At 38.8% G+C, this 21857-nt stretch overlaps 1 protein-coding gene across 2 annotated transcripts in view; it reads right to left on the bottom strand.

The window, feature by feature from the left end:
* The window catches only part of SMURF1 (SMAD specific E3 ubiquitin protein ligase 1), a 113460-nt gene that overhangs the window by 74441 nt on the left and 17162 nt on the right, over positions 1-21857 (bottom strand). The window lies entirely within an intron of this gene.

Genomic DNA, 21857 nt, shown 5'->3' with positions numbered 1-21857 from the left:
GGTGGGATGAACAGCATAGGGATACCACTCTATGAAGATTTTACCCTTAAATAATGCCAACCTGTCATATTCTTTCTAAATGTATACAATAAGATCGATTTGATCTTAAAACTTTAGGTTAAGGGATCCCTGGGTGGCACAGCAGTTTGGCGCCTACCTTTGGCCCAGGGCACGATCCTGGAGACCCGGGACCGAATCCCACATCGGGCTCCCGGTGCATGGAGCCTGCTTCTCCCTCCGCCTGTGTCTCTGCCTCTCTCTCTCTGTGTGACTATCATAAATAAATAAAATAAATAAATAAATAAATAAATAAATAAATAAATAAATAAATAAATAACTTTAGGTTAATCTCTTCAGTCTGATCAATTGACTGTTTTTTACAAAGTCTAGAGCTATTCGGGCACCTGGGCTAACTAACACCAAAGCAGAAAAAGCACATGGCAAAAATGTGAGCTCTAACAAGTGAACCAGAATGGTTTTTGAGGGATTGAAGCAAACCATGCTTGAAACTGAGTCTCTGACTTATATTTTAAACTACCGATCTAGGACCATTATTAATCATTGAAGCTTACAAATTCTTGGGAAAATTAATAAAGAGAAATCCAACTAAAGGGGACTAAGGATGCCAGGAGGGGAGGCTGGAAGGCGGAGACATACTACCCAACGCCAATCACAGACCCCTTATAGAAGAATCCTTAACAGGAAAGAATCCTCAATTACATGCCAACACTGAAATGTACATGCATCCCTTACAAGAAATGGACCATCCCAGCAACTCAGCCAATGAGAAACCCTTATCACTCTGAACTCTTTATACCACTGGACTTTTGTTCAAAACAATCCCTCTCAACTTCCTTGTTCTCCATAAAATAACATTCTTGTCCTCTATTGGACTTGCCTATGGTTTTATCATAGCTTGCTTGTCCTGAACTGTAATTCTGTTATTACCAAATAAAACTATTTTTGCTGGTAAAACAAATGACTTTTATTTTTAAGGTTAATGTACTCAAATGTTCCCTTAAAAACACTGAGGTTAACAGCAGGCTAGATGGCAGGAAATCTATGAATTTGGTGCTGGAAAGGTGTATTTTATCTAGTAAGAAAGGAAGAGAGCAACCAGCCCCTCAATGTAAAAATGCAGTTGCAAGTTCTGAGCCAAACATTATAAAAACATATATCCAGCCTTCCCAGGTGATGTGTGAAAAGAAGCACATTTATTTGAATGAGGTTTGTATCTTTGTTAGAATGTCAATCATTAGCTCCCAGTCATAGTTAATGAGTTACTGCTAGATGCATTCTATCAATGATCGAACTGAGGCTGAACTCATAGGCAAGGAAGACCGCACAACGTGGAGTGGAAAGGAAATGTAGATAGACTCACAAATCAACAAGAATATTCTGAGTCAAAGAGAGATACAAGACAATACTCATCAAATTTTAAACCCAAATCCAAGAAACAAAGGCCAGAGATAAATCTGGCAGGCAAAAGAACCCTTTACTTATTAATAAAGTGAAATTTTTTTTAGACTTTTAAAAAAAATAATTAGACAAAGAGGTATCCAATTTTTTTTCATCCTCATTTTCTTTTTTTTTATTGGAGTTCAATTTGCCAACATATAGCATATCATCCACTGCTCACCTGGGTCAAGTGCCCCCCTCAGTGCCCATCACCTCGTCACCCCAACCCCCCGCCCACCTCCCTTTCCACCACCCCTTGTTCGTTTTCCAGAGTTAGGAGTCTCTCATGTTCTGTCTTCCTCACTGATATTTTCACTCATTTTCTCTCCTTTCCCCTTTATTCCCTTTCACTATATTTTATATTCCCCAAATGAATGAGACCATATAATGTTTGTCCTTCTCCGATTGACTTATTTCACTCAGGATAATATCCTCCAGTTCCATCTGTCGAAGCAAATGATGGGTATTTGTCGTTTCTAATGGCTGAGTAATATTCCATTGTATACATAAACAACATCTTCTTTATCCATTCATTCTGATGGACACTGAGGCTCCTTCCACAGTTTGGCTATTGTGGACATTGCTGCTAGAAACATTGGAGTGCAGGTGTTCCAGCTCACAGAGGAAGACACAGACATGGCCAACAAGCACTGAGAAAATGCTCCATCCACATCACTTGCCATCAGGGAAATACAAATCAAAATCACATTGAGATACCACCTCACACTAGTGAGAATGGTGCAAATTAACAAGACAGGAAACCACAAATGTTGGAGAGGATATGGAGAAAGAGGAACCCTCTTGCACTGTGGGTGGGAATGTGAACTGGTACAGCCACTCTGGAAAACTGTGTGGAGGTTCCTCAAAGAGTTAAAAATAGAGCTGCCCTATGACCCAGCAATTGCACTGCTGGGGATTTACCCTAAAAAGGTATCCAATTTTTAACTGCGCTCAAGTTTTCCTGCCACTTATTTTCATTTTAAAATTCAGTTCAATCTTCTGAAAAGTTACCTCTGAATAAATAAGATTTATTTATTTATTTTAGAGAGAGTACATGAGAGCATGAACAGGAGGAGGGGCAGAGGGAGTGAGAGAAAATCCTCAAGCAAACTCCCTGCTAAGCGTGGAGCCCAACGTGAAGCTCAATCCCTGAGATCATGACCTAAGCCAAAATCAAGAGTTGGCCCCCTAACTGACTAAGAACCCAGGTACCGCTAAGAACCTGATTCTTGATGAGGAACAATGCTACTATTACATGCTAAAGAAACCGGCGGTAGGGTGGGGAGGGAAGTAGTGGTAAGAATGTTCCAGCAATGCTAACATGCCATTTCCACTAATTTAAAAGCTGAGATACTGTGTTCCTGGCCCCTACTTGAGTGGAGGTTTAAACATACAAATGAATACACTACAGAAGACATGCACAATTAAATCTCAAACTGAAAACACAATATGTATCTTTACCGTATGATTTGCATTCAATTTTTGTAATACGAGTGGGAATTCCACATCTAAAGATCCAAACATTTTAATCTCACATTAAGGGGGAAAAATAATATGTACAAAAATATACAGTAACTTTGTTTTTCTTAGTTTGCATTCCCACGTCTAGACAAGCTTAAGGACTATTTTAATATGCTACTGGGGCGATAAAAATACGTAACTTATGGTGTGTATTTGAAATTTAAAAAGACAAAAAAAATTAAAAATTTTAAAAAATTTAAAAAATTAAAAAAGACAAAGAATCATAAGTTAGCTCTTTTATAGGAGCATATTAGGATTATGAATTTTGATCCCATTTAAATCTATACCCTGTACAAAATACAGGCAAAATATATAAACAGTAACTTGAAATTTTTAGATCTTTTCTAAAATCACACTAACATTTTAATAGAATTATCTCCATATTTCTCTATTCTTAGTATGTAAGTTAGTATGTAATACTAACATCCCATACATCTGTCTCTTAGGAGTTTTGAAAGAGAATTTATCTACTACCGTCATATCAATATTATAACAAAGGCATGCTACACAGTGGCAAGAGGTGAGGGGGTAAATTCCTGGATTCACTGATGAAAGGAATCAAGGAACAGGAAAAAAGGTCTGGCAGAAATTCAATAATGGAGCAGGGACCATGTGCTGGTCTGATGTGCAGATGCGACACTTATAAACAAAAGTGCATAGGGGACGGAGATGGAAAACCAAAGCTACAAATGCCAGCTACCTTCTAACAGAATCTGGGCAAACCTGGAAGTTCTCACAGAAGAGCCACACTGTTCTGAAAAATTAAGTAAACACTAAAAGCATATTTGTATTATCTGGAGTCACCAAAGGAACTAAAGATAGAAACTCCGGGGCGTGAAGAAAGGCAGGAAAAGGTACTGTCAATTTTTCAACCTAATCTCTTCTGTACTACTTTACTATTTATTACCATATGCAGGTATTCCATTTTTACAAACAAACATTTTAATTAAGGAAAAAATAAAATGACATCATTAGATCTCCTTATGTATACAATAGACCTGTTTCTAATTTGAAAAACAAATTATAAAATGTTAGTATGATCCCATGACAATGAAATATAATGACAATAAAATGATAGTAATAAACATTGATACAGGCATAGAACAAAATTACCTGATGGGTTAATGGGGCAGGAGCAAGGGGGAGGGGAAGGAGCAGACAGCTTTCACTTTCTATTGCAAAAACTGTAACTTCAAAATTGAATATATATTACTTTTGACAGGAATCCTAAAGATAGAAGAATTAAACTAAAACATGTATGTCTGGAAAAAATAACCGAGAAACAAAATCAGAGTAATAGACTAATAGCAGTATTTCTCAGAGAAAGAGAGAATAGGCAGGGTTTTTTTCTTTCTTCATATTTTCCTAGGGTTTGCCCCAAATAATGTACAAATGAAATGTATTCCTTTGTAGCAGAGAACTTGTATTTCTTACAAATGCTTTTTAAGAATATATTCGGATGAAGATCTAATAGAAGTATGTTGACTTCCTTAAAGGCATCCAGCTTTATGAAATATCAAAATACAATATTTCATCAATCCTAAGGCCTGTGTCTTAACCTCTCTGAAATCAAGATGCATCTTACAATCAGTCTGTCATTGCCTGTACGTGTGTACAGATCAAAAGTACCAGCATTAAAACTTAGAGAGACGATGAAAGGTAAACAGAGAGTGACCATATGACCCAAAGATTCCACTCCAAGGTATATACCTCATAGGAACTGGAAGAAGAGGCTCAGTACATACTTGCACATCCATGTTCATCACAGCATTATTCACAATAATAGCCAGAAGGTGCAAAGAGCCCAGGTGTCCATCAACTGATTAATGGATAAGCAAAGTAGTATATCCATGCAATGAAGTAGTCAGTCATAACATAGAAAGAAATCGACACATGCCACAACAGGAACAAACCTTGAAAACATGCTAAGTCGAAAGAAGCCAGACTCAGAAAGACAGACACTGCATGATTACACTTTTATGAACTATCTAAACCAGGCAAATTCATTTAAAAAATAGATGAGAAGCTACCAGGAGGTTCAGGAAGCGGGAAATGATCAGTTATTACTTCATTACTGACCTTCTGTTTGGGGTGATTTAAAAAAAAGTTTTGGAAATACATGGTGGTAACAGTTACACAGCACTAGGAATGTAATTAACAACACTGAATTGTATACTTAAAAATGGTTATAATGGTAAATAGTTCTACATATATTTCACAACTTTTAAAAATAAAATACACCAAAACCCATTTTACACCTACATGGGTGAATTGCATGGTGTGTCAACTGTATCTCAATAAAGTGGTTTTTAAAAACTAACAGAACTAAGAATGGCCCATTCTTCTAGAAAAGGGTGCATGGTCAACACTATTTATGGCACAGTATGCAGAAATACACAAAATATTATTGATTTTGTGTCAAACAGCTGATTCAGAGAGATGAATACTGAATATGAAGATATTTTAGGAATTCTTTCATCTATATTGCTTTTACTTTTTAATTACAATGCACAAAAATACTACAGGATAAAAATTTATACTTAAATAAGTTACCCTTTCAAGAGTATACATAAAAATGAGAGATAATAAGAAAGCTCTGTCAGGGCGCCCAGGTGGCTCAGCCAGTTAGGCATCCAACTCTTGATTTTGACTCAGGTCTTGATCTCAGGGTTGTGAGTTCAAGCCCCACTTAAAAAATAAAATAAAGAGGGATCCCCGGGTGGCGCAGCGGTTTGGCGCCTGCCTTTGGCCCAGGGCGTGATCCTGGAGACCCGGGATCGAATCCCATGTCGGGCTCCCAGTGCATGGAGCCTGCTTCTCCCTCTGCCTGTGTCTCTGCCTCTCTCTCTCTCTCTCTCTCTCTGTGACTATCATAAATAAATAAAAATTAAAAAAAAAATAAAGAAAGAAAGAAAGCTCTGTTGTTTGGTTCACAGCATTTTGCTTCATCTAGGGGCACCTATAATGGCGCCATCTCATAATCAATGTGCATATGCCACTCACAGCACCATATACATACATGTCTGTGTGCATACACACGTATGCATACAGACCCTTTTCCTAAGCATCCTGTGAAATCAAACATACATTTTCATTTCAATACAGTAATTTCTGAAGATTAATAAAAAACACAGGGAAGTATATTTAAAATGAATGCCATTTTGCCAATTCGATGTGTATGCTATTGCAAGTACTAAAAGAAATGCACTGGCCTCACGTGGAGGTATGACAAAGCAGAAATCTAATATAGATATAATGTCTATTACTCATTTGCATCCATGACTCAGAGTATTTTAAACATACATATGGAAACCAGAATCTTTTCATAACTAGACTACAAACGAGAAACTCATGCCAAGATGTGACAAACACAAATCTTAAAAAGCTTCCCAGATTTAAATTTTCCATTTAAAACACAACTATTTTATCAATGCTTTGATGTAATCTTGAAAATGCAGCAACCACCAAATTTAAAATCCCAGTAACATTTTCTGGTTTTGATGATGGTTAATCACTTGTCCAGTTAGTGGTAAATACACACTGCATGACACATGCAAGTTCAGAGAAAATTCATGTATTCTTGGAGGTGATTATTGGGATTTCTTGCTACATTAAAAAAAAAAAAAAGAAATTTGCAGGGGATACCTCTGGACACAACTTTTCAACTGGAAGAAAAGCATTCCAAGACTTTCCATTTTTACAATAACTTGATCCGTTTGGTCACTATAGAAGTAACATATGCTCATCAAAGAAATCAAAGTAACTAATAAAAGCACCCATAATCTCACCACCTCTTCCATTGTTTTCATATGGATCCTTTCGTGTATGTCAGAGGGTGAGCGATGAAGTGGCTAAGGGTCCATCCAGTTCTAGAGTCTAACTTGTAGCTTCAAGTCTTGCTTCTTCTACTTACGGCCAAGGGGCCATGGACAAACTAGGCAATAGTTCTATACCTGTCCATCAAGTAGGAATAAGAAGAGTAGCTCCTTCATCAAATTTTTTACTATAATGATCCAACCCTGCCTTTTGCTACCTGCCTCTTGCACTTAATAACATGTGTACACAGTTTCCATGTCATTAAATATCCTTCTATAAAATGTTGAAGGGCCACAATGAACTCCATTACACGGCTGTTCCACCATGTATTCTGATCCCTACAGCCAGGTACTTGAATCATTTTCAATCTTTCTGTTATTCCAACAAGGCATTTATACAAGGAGACCAGGAACAACTAGAAAGCAGATGGTCTAAATCTCAGCAACAGTGACACTACATACACACAGACCAGGCCATTAGCCCAGAAGATGGCTGTTGTGCTTCCTGACCACCCGAGCTACCTTAGTTTTTGTCTTTTTTTCAAGTTTGGTGTCCAGCCTTCTAGCCATTTTATGAGTTCCCAAAAACCTTCCAAAATTCTCTTATGCTTAAGTTAGCCAAAGTCCATTTCTGTTGCTTATAACCAGAACACTTTACTGATACACAAGACCTCATTCTCGCCCATAATATTCCATTACACACACAGTACACAACCAACCAACCTTCCCAGGTCAGCTATGTCCCAGGAAGCAGTCAGTAAAACCAACAGCTATAATGCAAAGCACAAAAGTTCTCCAGGAGAAATTTTTATTCTGGTGAAAATTCTGCTACGAGACTCTTCATGCATTTATAGGCCTGGGATGCTACAATTTCACTTGTGCAAAATTACACTGAGTATATAAATCTACAGAAACACCAATCCAATCTTTCTCAGACAAAAAAAAAATCAAATTGCAAATACTAATATTATTATTACTAATAATAATTACTAATATTTATATGTCACACTATTATATGCCAGGCACTGTTCTAAATACTATACCTATTAGCCATTTCATCACTGCAATAATGTGTACATACTATCATTATCCCGTGATATGCAAGGAAAGTGAGGCATCAGAGAGACTGAGTAACTTGCCATAGGTCACATAGCTATTCAGGATCTGAACACTGGCAATGCAGCCTCAAAATCTATGTTCTCAACTGCCATATATACTGTGACTTGATTTCTGTCTCAGAATGACAGACTTTTAAATTATGATCATATAGGGATCCCTGGGTGGCGCAGTGGTTTAGCGCCTGCCTTTGGCCCAGGGCGTGATCCTGGAGACCCGGGATCGAATCCCACGTCAGGCTCCCGGTGCATGGAGCCTGCTTCTTCCTCTGCCTGTGTCTCTGCCTGTCTCTCTCACTGTGTGCCTATCATAAATAAATAAATAAATAAATAAATAAATAAATAAATAAATAAATAAAATAAATATCATATATTAATTACATTTTCATTTTATATATCATAGTTGATATGTGAATGGCAAGAGTCTATTTTTTTTTAGATTGATTGATTCATGAGAGACACAGAGAGAGAGGCAGAGACACAGGCAGAGGGAGAAGCAGGCTCCATGCAGGGAGCCTGACATGGGACTCCATCCTGGATCCCAGGATCATTCCCTGAGCCAAAGGCAGACGCTCAACTGCTGAGCCATCCAGGCGTTCCGGCAAGAGTCAACTTGGAACGCAGATGGACTTCAATAAACACTTCATCTTTTACCATAGCTTCTCCTGCTAAGACTATGATCCCAGGGCCCTGAATCATGTATCATTCCCCTTCCTCCAGCAACAAATGCCAAGTGCTGTTCCCCTTCTAAGCCTTTACTCAAGCTATTTTCCATTATCTAAAATGCCCTCTGAACCCATCACCCATCTACCTATCTCCATCCAGTAAGGCAATGGCAAGCTCAAATACCACATCCTCCACAAACCCTCCACAAGCCCATCCAGATGGAATGATTGACTCTGCCTGACCCCATATTCCTGAGATTCTTTCTGCCTCCAATAGAGCATGTGTTGCAATCTGCTAGTTTTCTTCCCAATCCCTCTCTTCCCAATGTAAGATTCTAGGAAAGCAGAAACTACATCTGATAAACTCCCTTCTTTTGTGTGGTATTCTCCAGTGTACAGAAAAAAGTTATCGCTGGAAGCAGTTACACCATTAATGACTACAGAGGTGAAGGGAATACGAGGTGTTGAAGCCTATTAGCATAGACTAGCCTGAGGAAGCAACAGGAAAATATCCATGATCTAGAAAAAGCCTATCATGTTTAACTACTCTAAACCCTTATAAATTGAAATCTAAAAACCTATCATTACGAGATACCAGCGTTTGTGGAATTTTAACGTGTATCTCAATAGGTCCTTTTATGGTCTGAGTGTGCACACTGTGGAAATGAACAAGGAGATTTTTTGGAAAATATTTAAAATATTTGGTAAATACCGAGAACACAAGGTCACAGGAACCACGAAGAAAGAGCCTAAACTCTGGCCGTCACTACAGCAAGCAGTGAGGGGACCAATGGTAGGCAAATCAGCTCTCTCACTCTAAGAATCCCATTGCCTTCTACATCTCTCGTCTTCCTTCTATTGGTCTTTCTCAAGTGATTTATGGACTAAATCAAAGCAAGGAAGCACTTTGCATTTTCTGAGTTATCCTGCTCATTGCTGCAGTAAAGATGAAATATCCTCCTTGCATTTTTCCCATATTGGATAAGTAAATATGGAAAATGATACGATGAAATCCACATAATTATAGTTATTAACCAAAAGGAATAAACTGTAGATTCTATATAAGTTTTGGGGAAAGGTACATTCCTACAACACCAGGCAACTCACTGCCCACATCACCTGCAGATCAAACAAAGGAGCTCTCCCATGCCATTTGCAGGAACAGAATTGGAAGCCACCCTTCCCACCTGACACATTAACTCTTCTGCCACCACGAGGAACCCTTACCAGCAGGAGCATCTCAAAGAATGCATTCTTTTCAGAACACTAAAGCCTCACTTTTATTCCTTTTTAAGATTTTTATTTATTATTCATGAGAGACACACAGAGAGAGGCAGAGACACAGGCAGAGGGAGAAGCAGGCTCTCCACAAGGAGCCCAATGTGGGACTCAATCCCAGACCCTGGGGTCAGGCCCTGAGTTGAAGGCAGACACTCAACCACTGAGCCACCCAGGCATCCCTCTTTCTTAAGATTTTATTTTTAAGTAATCTCTCCACCCAACATGGGGCTCAACTCACAACCTCAAGATCAAGAGTCATGCGCTCTACTGAGCTGGCCAGGCATCCCTCACTTTAAAAAATATCTACACTGATATCTGTCTAATCAGGCTTGGTCAATTCCTTATAATCCACACTCATTAGGAGTTCTTAGAAATCCCTTGCACCTAACAAAACAGGAAAACATCTATTCTCAGATACAGAGAAAATTGGGTACTCACGACCTCCAACAGTCCCCAGTGGAAATGATCTTTCTGTTCCATTTGCAGGGCTGCTTGCGCCAAACAACATCCAGTTATAGGAAGCAAACAATATTAAGCTGGTTTCAGCCTTCCCAAAGCCAATTCCAAAGTGGCACCAAATGGTATTCCCAGAGAAAAGAAGTTACCCTTAACAAAATCTCACTCATTCTTTTGAGTATTAGTAACACCACCAGGGTAGTGAGACATTTGATTGTCCACCTCATCAGCAAACTTACTTGCACTTATCTACCTGGCCCAGAAAATATGTGACAAATCTGCCAAAAGCATGACAAGGAGAAAAAGTGAGGGTGTTCATCTAATTTGCCTCACCGAGAACACTATCAAAAGTCATTCTTCTTTTAAAAAGAAAAAAATCATTCAAAACGGACATCTCTGGGCGGCCCCGGTGGCGCAGCGGCTTAGCGCCACCTGCAGCCTGAGGTGTGATCCTGGAGACCTGGGATCGAGTCCCATGTTGAGCTCCCTGCATGGAGCCTGCTTCTCCCTCTGCCTGTGTCTCTGCTTCTCTTTCTCTCTGTGTCTCTCATGAATAAATAAATAAAATCTTAAAAAAAAAAAAAAAACCAGACATCTCCAAATAAAAAGTTTTAAGAAAATCCCTTGAAAATATGTAAAAGGTACTAACAGAACACAGCTGATCACAGTGATACTCACACCCCAGTCACAACCTAAAAAACACTTGGCCATTGTTGCTGTGCACAGTCTCAACAACTGGCCCATACCAGGCATTCCCTGTTACACACTTGTACTCAAGACTTCCAATTTTTACAAGAGTAATAGGCTTTCTCATCTTGAAAAGAATCATCCCTTTAATAAAGGATAATAACATCTAAAAGAAAAAAATCTTTTTTAGAGATATGCACGTCTGGAGGTATGTATGCACAACATGTGACGTCAGACAAGTTGAATAAAGATCCTTATGTGTCTATGTAGCTACACATGCCTTCAGTCATGGGCCCTTCTGTTAACTTCAACCTCGGACTCTAGCGTCTCTCCAGATGACCTGCCCACAGGGTGACACAGCTAACATCTCAGAGGTTAAGTTTTAGAGTTTCTAAGAATAGAGCTACACTAGAGAAGATGACTTAAACATCAGTCAGATGGATAAGTTTCATACCCAGTGACCATATCAACCAAACTAGGGCACATTTTGAAAAAAGAAGGATACTATTATTAATTCTGCCAGGACAACAGGTTTAAAACAGAACTGTTCCCAGCAGAAACAAAAAATACAGTCACTCTAGACTATGCCCACCAGATAAAACGGATTTTCTACTTCCAAGAGATATTTCTCCGGTTCTATAGATGTGAAAATATGCAATAAGTCACCTCCTTTTAGGCATGTTATCTGATGATGAGAGAACACTAGGAACCAGGGGGAAAAGGAAGGTAAGATATGGCTAAGACTTGAGATATACTGTCCAATAAAGTAATGTACACACTGAGAATACTCCTGCTCATCTGGGATTTGCAAAGGACGTGGTGGTATTGTCCATGAGACATCACTTTGCAGAGCCATTTTTTTCAATTCAGTCACTAAAGATACAACTGTAAGCCTAAAGAAATAAGCACTGCCTTAGTCAAAAGAAAGGGTTAATAAGAACAATGGATCAGATTCAGAATCTACACGATCAACACATTTGTGATGTGAAGAGATTAATTTTTCCTAATTGATACTGAGTTAGTTTCACTTAATTTTAAGAAGTTGAAAATCAGTCTGCACGTCTGGAAATAAGATGTTAAGAGAATATGATGATTTCTCACAGGCAATTATTTCCCCTCTTCTCTCCTCTTCCACACTCTGCTATACTCTATACTCTACCATGTGATACTGGGGCAAGGTAGGGCTCCCCAACCTCCAGCTGGCTGGTCCCTGTTCACATCTGCCAATGGGAAGTCCTAAAGAGAGGAAGAGATAAAGAAGAAGAGGAGGTTTCTTGCCTATTTTCCCATTTCTGTCAGCATCATTCCAGCAACAGCTGAATTTCCATGCAGAAATCTATCCACAAAGGTGCTTACAGATGTGTAAAATGACACACATTCAAGGACATTCACTGCAGCATCGTGTGTTAAAGTGCAAAACCACAGACACCCTACATGTCCATCAAAGAGGGTCAGGTGATTTAACATAAATAAGGCAATGATGGAGGAAAAAAGGGACATAAGACAGAAAGAAAACACACCAAAATGGTAGAAATCTTTTTTTTTCTGCTAGTGATAATAATTAGCATTTTATTTTCTTCAGTATGGAACCAATAATAAAGCCCAAGTTGAAAAGCTGCATCTGGTTATAGACTCCTTGGTATAAATGCTTACATAACACAAATGTATGTGCCCAGGGATATTGGTAGAAGTCTTTATCAACAAATACATAAATTTAAATGTTAAACTCATCAATTAAAAGTCAGAAAAAAAAATAAAAATAAAAGGCAGAGAGGAACAAAATGGATAACAAAACATGATTCAACTATATTTCGTCTACAAAGGATTAGTTTTAGATTCAAATACACAAATAGGTTGAAAGTGAACAAATAGAGGGGCACCTGGGTGGTTCAGTCAGTTAAGCATCTGCCTTTAGCTCAGGTCATGGTCCCAGGGTCTTGGGATCAAGCCCCACATAAGGCCCCTTACTCAGTGGGGAACCTGTTTCTCCCTCTCCCTGCAATTCCCCCTGTTTGTGCTCCTTCTCTCTGTAAATTAAATAAATAAAATCTTCCAAAAATAAATAAATAAATATTAACATTAAAAAAAGATACTCCACACTAACAGTAACCAAAGACAACAGCTGGAGTAGCTATATTAACATCAGACAAAATAGACTTTAAGACAAAAATTGTTACAAGGGACAAAGGGAGATCTTATGTAATGATAAAAGAGTCAATTCATGAGGAAGATATAACCATTATAAATATCTATGCACCTAACAACAGAACCCCAAACATACAAAGCAAAAACTGACAGAATTGACGGGAGAAGTAGAAAGTTCCATAATAATAGTTGGAGGCATTAACATTCCACTTTCAATAAACAGAACAATTACACAGAAGATTAACAAGGAAACAGAAGACTTAACGCTATAAATCAACTAGACCTAACAGACACACAGAACATTCACAACAGCAGAAAACATTCTTCTCAAGTGCATGTGAAATGTTCTTTAGTATTAACCATACATTAGGCCATAAAAGAGTCTTAGTAAACTTTAAAAGACTGAAATAATTCAAAATGTTTCCTCCAACCACAGTGGAATAAAACTGGGAATCAGTAACAGAGGGAAATCCAGTATCCACAAATATCCTGAAGTTAAACAATGTACTTTTAGAAAACTAGTGGCTGAATGGGGTACCTGGGGGCTCAGTCAGTTAAGCATCCAACTCTTGATTTTGGCTCAGGTCATAATCTCAGGGTCATGAGATCAAGCCCCAAATCAGGCTCCATGCTAGGCATGGAGATTGAGATTCTCTCTCTCCCTCTATTCCTCCTCCCCTTACCCCTGCTCGCTCTCTCTCTCTCTCTCTCTCTTTCTCAAAACAACAACAACAACAACAAAAAAAAAAAAACAGAAAAAAAACCTTAGTGGGTCAAGAAAAAATTACAAGGTAAATTAGAAAAGACTTTGAGATAAGTGAAAATAAAAATGTCACATGTCCAAACATATGAGATGCAGCAAAAGCAGTGCAAAGAGGGAGAATGATAGTTGCAAAGGCCTACATTGAAAGAGGAGGATTTCAAATTAATAACCTAGCCATCCATCTATAGAAACTAGAAAAAGATGAGCAAACTAAACCCAAAGCAGGCAGAATGCAACAATAAAAATCAGAGCAGAGATAAGTGAAGTAGAAAACAAAACAAAAACAATCCTTAAAACCAAAAGTTGGTTTTCCCCAATAACAGGACTAAGATTAGAATGTCTGCTCTTGCCAGATAAAAAGCATCCACAATGGAAATGAAAACACACACACACACACCACACAGCATAATCTTATCTACAGAAAACCCTGAAGAATCTACACAGAAACTATAAATGTTAATAAATGAGCCCTGCCAAATTGCAGAATACAAGATCAACATACTAAAATCAGTTGTATGTTTATACACTAGCAATGAACAATCCAAAAATAAAGGAGATGATTCCATTTTACCTTATCAAAAAGAACAAAATACTTAGCAATAATTTTTTTTTAAAGATTTTATTTTTTTATTCATGAGAGACACAGAGAGAGAGAGGCAGAGACACAGGCAGAGGGAGAAGCAGGCTCCATGCAGGGAGCCCGACGTGGGACTCAATCCCAGGTCTCCAGGATCACGCCCTGGGCTGAAGGCGGCGCTAAACCACTGAGCCACCCGGGCTGCCCACTTAGCAATAAATTTAATCAAAGAAGTACAAGACTTATACACTGAAAACTACAATACATTGTTACCAGAAATTATAAAAGACCTAAACAAAAAACTATCCCTGTTCATAGTCTGTAATATTCAATAACAGTAGGATGGCAACAATCCCCAAATTGATCTACAGACCCAAACCAATTCCTATCAAAACCTCAAGTGCCTTTTTATAGAAATGGACAAACTCATCCTAAAAATGTATATGGAATTGCTAGGGATCCTGAATAGTCAAAACAATCTTGAAAAAGAACAAAATTAGAAGATTTACATTTCCTGTTTCATCTACTGCAAAGCAATAGTTACCAACATAGTGCGGAACTGCCATCGGAGAGACAGTCTAGATCAACAGAATACAACTGAGAGTCTGGAAATAAAACAATACAATTATGCTCAAATGATTTTTTACAAGGTGCTACAAGAGGTTTTCAATAAATAGTCTTTTCAACAAATGCTGCCAAAACAACTAGATACCCACTCACCAAAGGATTCATCTGGACCTGTAGCTCATAATATACAGAATTTCATTCAAAAGGAATGAAGGTCCTATATGTAAAAGCAAAAACTATAAAACTCTTGAGGAAATACAGTGGTAAATTTGTCATTACTTTTTTTTTTAAGATTTTATTTATTTATTCATAGAGACAGAGAGAGAGAGAGGCAGAGAAACAGGCAGAGGGAGAAGCAGGTTCCATGCAGAGAGCCTGACGTGGGACTCGATCCAGGGTCTCCAGGATCACGCCCTAGGCTGCAGGCGGGGCTGCACCACCGGGGCTGCCCAAATTTGTCATTACTTTGAATTAGGCAGTGATTTCTTAAGTATGACACCAAAAGCACAAACAATATAAAAATAAAATAAATGACTTTATCAAAATTTTACAATTTTGCACGTCAAAGGACACTATGGGAAAATGAAAAGACAACGTATAGATTGGAAGAAGATATTCAGAAATCATATATCTAATTAGGGTGTTGTATCCAGAATATATTTTAAAGACTGATAACTCAAAACAAAAAGACAAACAACCCAACTGATAGACATTTCTCTAAGGGAGAGATAAAAATGGCCATAAGCACATGAAAAGATCCTCAACATCTTTCATCTTTAAGGAAATATAAATCAAAACCACAATAAGATAGCATTTCATACCCATTAGGATGGCTATAACAGTAACTCAAAAAAAAAAAAGGAAGAAAGAAAAGAATAAGTGTTGGTTAGGATGTGGAAAAAATGGAACCCGCATACACTGCTGGTGGGATAGTAAAATGATGCAGCCACTGTGGACAACAATTTAGCAGTTTCTTAATATTTAAACATAGAATTCCATATGACCTATCATTTCTATTCTCAGGTATATATCCAAGAGCACTGAAAACATGTTCACACAAAATTTTGCACATAGCAGCATTATTCATAATACACAAAAAGTGGGAACCACCAAGTGTCCATCAACTGATGGAAAACTGTGCTCCATTCATACAATGGAATATTATTCAGCCACCAAAAGGAGTGAAGTAGTGATACACGCTACAACATAAATGAACCTTGAAAGTGTTATGCCAAATGAAAGAAGCCAGACAAAAAGGGCCATATGTTGTTAGGACTGCATTTTTATGAAATGCTCAGAATAGGCAAATTCACTGAAATGGAAAGCAGACTAGTGGCTGCCAGGGCCAGGAATGGGGAGATGCAGAGTGATTGCTGAGTGGGTACCAGATTTCTTCTTAGGATGATGAAAACATTCTGTAATTCAACAGTGATGATGGTTATACAACACTGGGAATATACTAAAACCACTGGATTATACATAGTAACTTTTACCCCAATGTAAAAAAAAGAATAAGGGGGCACCTGGGTGACTCAGTTAGTTAAGCACTCAACTCTTGATTTTGGTTCAGGTTATGATCTCAGGGTCATGAGATCGAGCCCCATGTCAGGCTCCTTGCTCAGTGCAGAGTCTGCTTGAGATTCTCTCTCTCACCCTCTGCCCTCCTCCCTCTGCTCATGTGCACATAAGCATACTCTCTCTCTCCCTCTCTCTAAATAAATAAAATCTAAAAAAAAAAAAAAAAGGCAATTCTATATATGCTGATACATACGGAAGCTTTCCAAGATGTATTATTGGGTGAAAAAAAAAAAAAGCAAGCTACAGAACTGAGTCCCCCACCTCAAGAAGGGGAGTAGGGAAAGGAAGAATATATAGGCATTTTCATCTAACACATCTTTGCAAAAATAAACAAGAATGTGTTACCATTGGACTATCTCTGGGGAAGAGAATTTCAAGGCTAGGGGCAGGTGTGAAAAGACTTCCTTTTTAAAATAAGCCATCTTACACAGTCTACATGTTGTGCCATGTATAGATACTTCCCCCCACGCCGCCATGTCGAAATAAAAACCAAACTGACCTTTCTAAAAGAGGAAATAATGGAAATAAAGGGGTGGTTATATAATGAAAATATGCTCATGGGAAAATTGTTGATCCATGCTGGGGGAGAAATACCAGGTAGTAATGAGATTCTTTTCTTTTTTTTTTTTTTTAATTATTTATTTGAGAGAGAGAACACAAGCAGGGAGAAGGGGCAGAGAGAAGGGGAGAAGCAGACTCCCTGCTGAGCAGGGAGCCCAATGCGGGGCTGAATTCCAGGACCCTGGGATCATGACCTGAGCTGAAGGCAGATGCTTCACCAACTGAGCCACCAAGGTGCCTCTGGAAATGAGAGTCTACATGTGTTTGTCTAACAATGAAGGGTACTGGAATACTGTTTTAGAATACAGTCACACCATTCCCAAATATCAGGGCATATGAATAGTGTGACATTCCTGCAACAGAACCTGGAAAGCTATTCGGGTATGTGACAAGAGGCTGGTCCAGCTACAAACTGCCTGACAGGCAGTGCTCAGGCTCCCTGGTCCCCTCTCCTCCCTCTTGAGATTTCGCTCTCTAGTCTGGGACCTGTGGGCATTGACAGGTAAGGGAGCTGATTACCGAAAGGATGTAAAAACATGTTTTCTAGGATTCCAGGAAAGAGGGAAATTTTGTAACACATCCATGATGTCCTCAACACCCCACATTCAACTCTTTCTCAGACTCGGAAGATCTTCCAACCATATCACTCTCCCAAAAATTAACATGCACTGGTTTAACTCACGGCTTCTAAGTCTCCAGTAAATGTACCCGTGCCGGACCAAAGGAAGTCCTATCATTATCCATTACTACTTACAACCTACAATACAACCCAAACAAAGTGCTCATTTTAAACATACTTCCCAAAAAAAAAAAAAAAAAAAAAAACATACTTCCCTGGACTGGTGACTGTTTCCCATTTTGGGGGATTACCATCAAATCTTGTCCCCTTATCTTTCAATTCATTACAGAAGCTGCTAGGGATTCTGGCTACAATAGCAGACTGCACACATACCCCCGCCCCCCTCCACTCAAGCAGCTGGGAGTGACAGCCAGTCCCTTCCTGCTCCATCTTCCTTATTTAGAGAGCAGGGGAGGAAAGAAAAAAAAAAAAAAGCCACCACCAAACCTGGAAGCCCCACATGGCAGCTGCTTTTGCGGTCTATGACTTAATTTAAGGAAGTATTCTATGAAACCTCTGAAAAGAATCTAAATTTAGATAGAAGTCTTTCACCACCAATATCAGCCTCTCCAGCTAGGGAACTCACATGCACAGCAGCACAGTGAGAGGGAAACAACAAATTTAAAATACTTATAAATGTGTCATCATTGAGGGAAGTGAAGCTGGCATTATTCAGGCCAAAGAAATTTTCTTCTGGTACCACCAACATCTGAATTCTCAAAAAGAAGGAGGAATGACTACAAAAACTTTTAGGGAAAGAAGTGGTGACATAAAGGAGACAGGTTTTTCCATGTAAGATTTCTACTAAGAGAGCAAGGCACTACTCTATATACCAGGATGTCTGTAATGACATAAATCCAGCAATGAAATATTAAAGTCAACATATTGTCTAAAAAAGAGTTCTCCAGCACTGAGTCAGACAGGAAGGAAAAACCATCTACTTAGCACTGCTATTTCCCCAACACCTCACTCTTCCCAAATGTGTCAAGTGAGACCTTGAACTCTGAGAAAAGAGTCACAGCAAAAACACTGGGGTGACTTGAGATTAATGGCAATTAACAGGGAGATAGGGCTCTTCTGTCTGCATTTTTTTTTCACCTTAAAGAGTAAGTCTGATCTAACTTTTTAAAGATTTTATTTATTTATTTACTCGAGACAGAAAGAGTGTGACAGCACACAAGCAGCAGGCAGAGGGAGAGGGAAAAGCAGGCTCCCTGCTGAGCAGGGAACATGGGGTTGGATCCCAGGACCCTGGGATCGTGACCTGAGCTGAAGGCAGACACTTAACCGACTGAGACACCCAGGTGTCCCAAGTCTCACATTTAAAAGCTAATCTTCCCAATGTTTCATTCCCCAAATAAAATTAAAATATCATATATAATTCTCAAATTAACATTCAACAGTGGCTCAGTCAGTTAGGCATCCAACTCTTGATTTCAGCTCAGCTCACAATCTCAGGATCCCAGGATTGAGCCCCACATCGGGTTCCACACTCAGCTGGGAGTCTCTGCTTGAGGATTCTCTCCCTCCCTCTGCCCCTTCTCTCTTTCTCTCTCTCTCTTTAAAATAAAATAAAATAAAATAAATAAAATAAAATAAAATAAAATAAAATAAAATAAAATAAAATAATAAAATAAAAATTAAGATTCAACAGCCTATCCTACTTGTACTCCAGAAAGGTTCTATTTTGCAAGCCATATCTGTAGACAGATTTCAGCTGATAACTATGTAAAAGATAAAAACAAGAGTGAAATTTTCTCTGTTCTTTCAGACATGCATCCTCCTCTTCTCCCCACCCCCAATCAGCTGGGAAACATTCCCAGATTCTTCTCAAGCTTGGTTCGGAAGTAAAGCTCAGCCTCAATAAACATGTAGCCCAGGAAATGCTTTGGATCATAGACCACTTAGAAGACTTAATCTGTCCTCCCCCAAGAGACCCCTTTTCAAACTCTGTTTGATAGGAGGGCAGGCAGTTTTATATTTTCACTCAAACCTCCTGGAACATTGCTGAAAGAGAAAATCATAGCAGTCTGGCAACTCTACAAATGGTGGAGGGAAATGCCACACCCAAGGACACTCTCCTCAGACTTCAGGGCAAACTATTGTCCCAGTGGGCTCCCCATAGCACTTACTCCCTGTGGCAGTCAGGGAGGTGGGAGGGGGACAGCCTCCACCAAGTGCCACTGGCCATGCTTCAGACAGGGTACCACCTCGGTAGCTGCTTGATGCTGTTAGGACACAAAGAAATAGCTACGCTATTTTAAAAAGCTCGCTTTTTTAGTATTTTTGAAATGTTCATGTCCTTAGCCCAGTACTACTAAAAAGACAGACTCAATCAAACAGATCTCAACCGTGTTTCTTTTTACATAATTCTAATTTCACATCATTTCCCTTGTGTATTTTGGACAACCACTGGTGTTACAGTTGGGTACTGTTCAAAATGTCTCCAAAACCCAACAGTTATCTATGCTAGCAAATTCTCTCCTAAACTTGGTTCACAAGTTCAAATGCTGGATTAGGTGGAACCACAAGATGCTCTACCTCAAAGTAACAACCAGCTTCATGACACTATTAAATAAAATATAAAATTCTTACAGAGAGAAGGTGGTGAGGAGGCCTGAGGACCAAACCAAATAAAAAATATCACAGGTGGGGCATCTGGGTGGCTCAGTTGGTGAAACATCTGCCTATGGCTCAGGTCATGATCCTGAGGTCATCCTGAGATCGAGCCCCACATTGGGTCCCTGCTGAGGTGGGATCCTGCTTTTCCCTCTCCCTCTGCCTCTCTCCCTGCCTGTGTATGCATTCTCTTTCTCTTTCTCTCTCTCTCTCTCCCTCTCTCTGTCAAATAAATAAATAAAATCTTTTTAAAAAATTCAAACTTTTAGAAGTCACCAAAACTTTACAGTTGATCCCTGAACAACAGGGAGCTTGAGGGTTAGGGGTACTAACCGCTCCATCCCTGTGCAGTAGAAAGTCTGTGTATAACTTCTGACTCCCCCCAAAACATAACTACTAATAGCCTACTATTGACTGGAAGTCTTATTGGTAACATAAACAGTCAATTAACACATATTCTATATATGTATTATATACTATATTCTTGCAATAAAGTAAGCTAGAGAAAAATTAAGAAAATCCTAAGGAAGAGAAAATACATTTACGGTACTGTACTGTATTTATTAAAAAAAAAAAAATCTGTGTGTAAGTGGACCCGTGCAGTTCAAACTCATGTTGTTCAAGGGTCAACTGTACTTATTTTTTAGTGGAACTGTAATTACAGAGTAACGTTTCAGTGATCTATACATGATACATAATAATAAGACACAGTTTATTCTGATTTTTAGTAAATAATCAACAGGAATTGATTTTAGGCCAAGTCAGAAATGGCAATAAAAAATAAATATTGGGGCTCCTGGGTGGCTCAGTAGTTGAGTGTCTACCTTTGGCTCAGGTTATGATGCCAGGTTCCTAGGATGGAGTCTCATATCGGGCTCCCCACAGGGAGCCTGCTTCTCCCTCTGCTTATGTCTCTGTGTCTCTCATGAATAAATAAATAAAACCTTAATAAAAGAGAGAGAAAGAGAGAGAGAGAGAATATTCACTTTCCTTTTTATATTGTCACTTATCTTTGTCACAATAATGCTACTGTTAACCCTCACCACCTCCCCCACCATAAACAACCTTCAAAGTGATCACTTTCTGGGAAGGCCGAATGAAAAAGAGATATCCTAACTGAATGATGTTTAACAGTGATTTTTTAATTTGGAGACAAAAAAGAACTAGATTCAGAAGTAGTATTTACACCAATTTGTAAAGTCAGAAGCCAAGTAACTTCCAAAGTGGTTAACTTTAATCCACTTATAAGATACTCAATGAAGCCTCTGGCAAGGTAGACCCTACCATATGCTGGGCAACAGCCAGGTGCTGAATTACTTCATTTACTTCTTGCAACAGCCTTATGAGGTAGGTATTATCTGAGGCTTAAAATTGAAATGCATGATTTGCCCAAGGACTCTGGTATGTGGTGGAACTGGGTGGACAGACTC

Source organism: Canis lupus, chromosome 6, assembly GCF_003254725.2.
Source record: "Canis lupus dingo isolate Sandy chromosome 6, ASM325472v2, whole genome shotgun sequence".
Taxonomy (NCBI): domain Eukaryota; kingdom Metazoa; phylum Chordata; class Mammalia; order Carnivora; family Canidae; genus Canis; species Canis lupus.
This window is presented reverse-complemented; position numbering and strand designations above follow the sequence as displayed.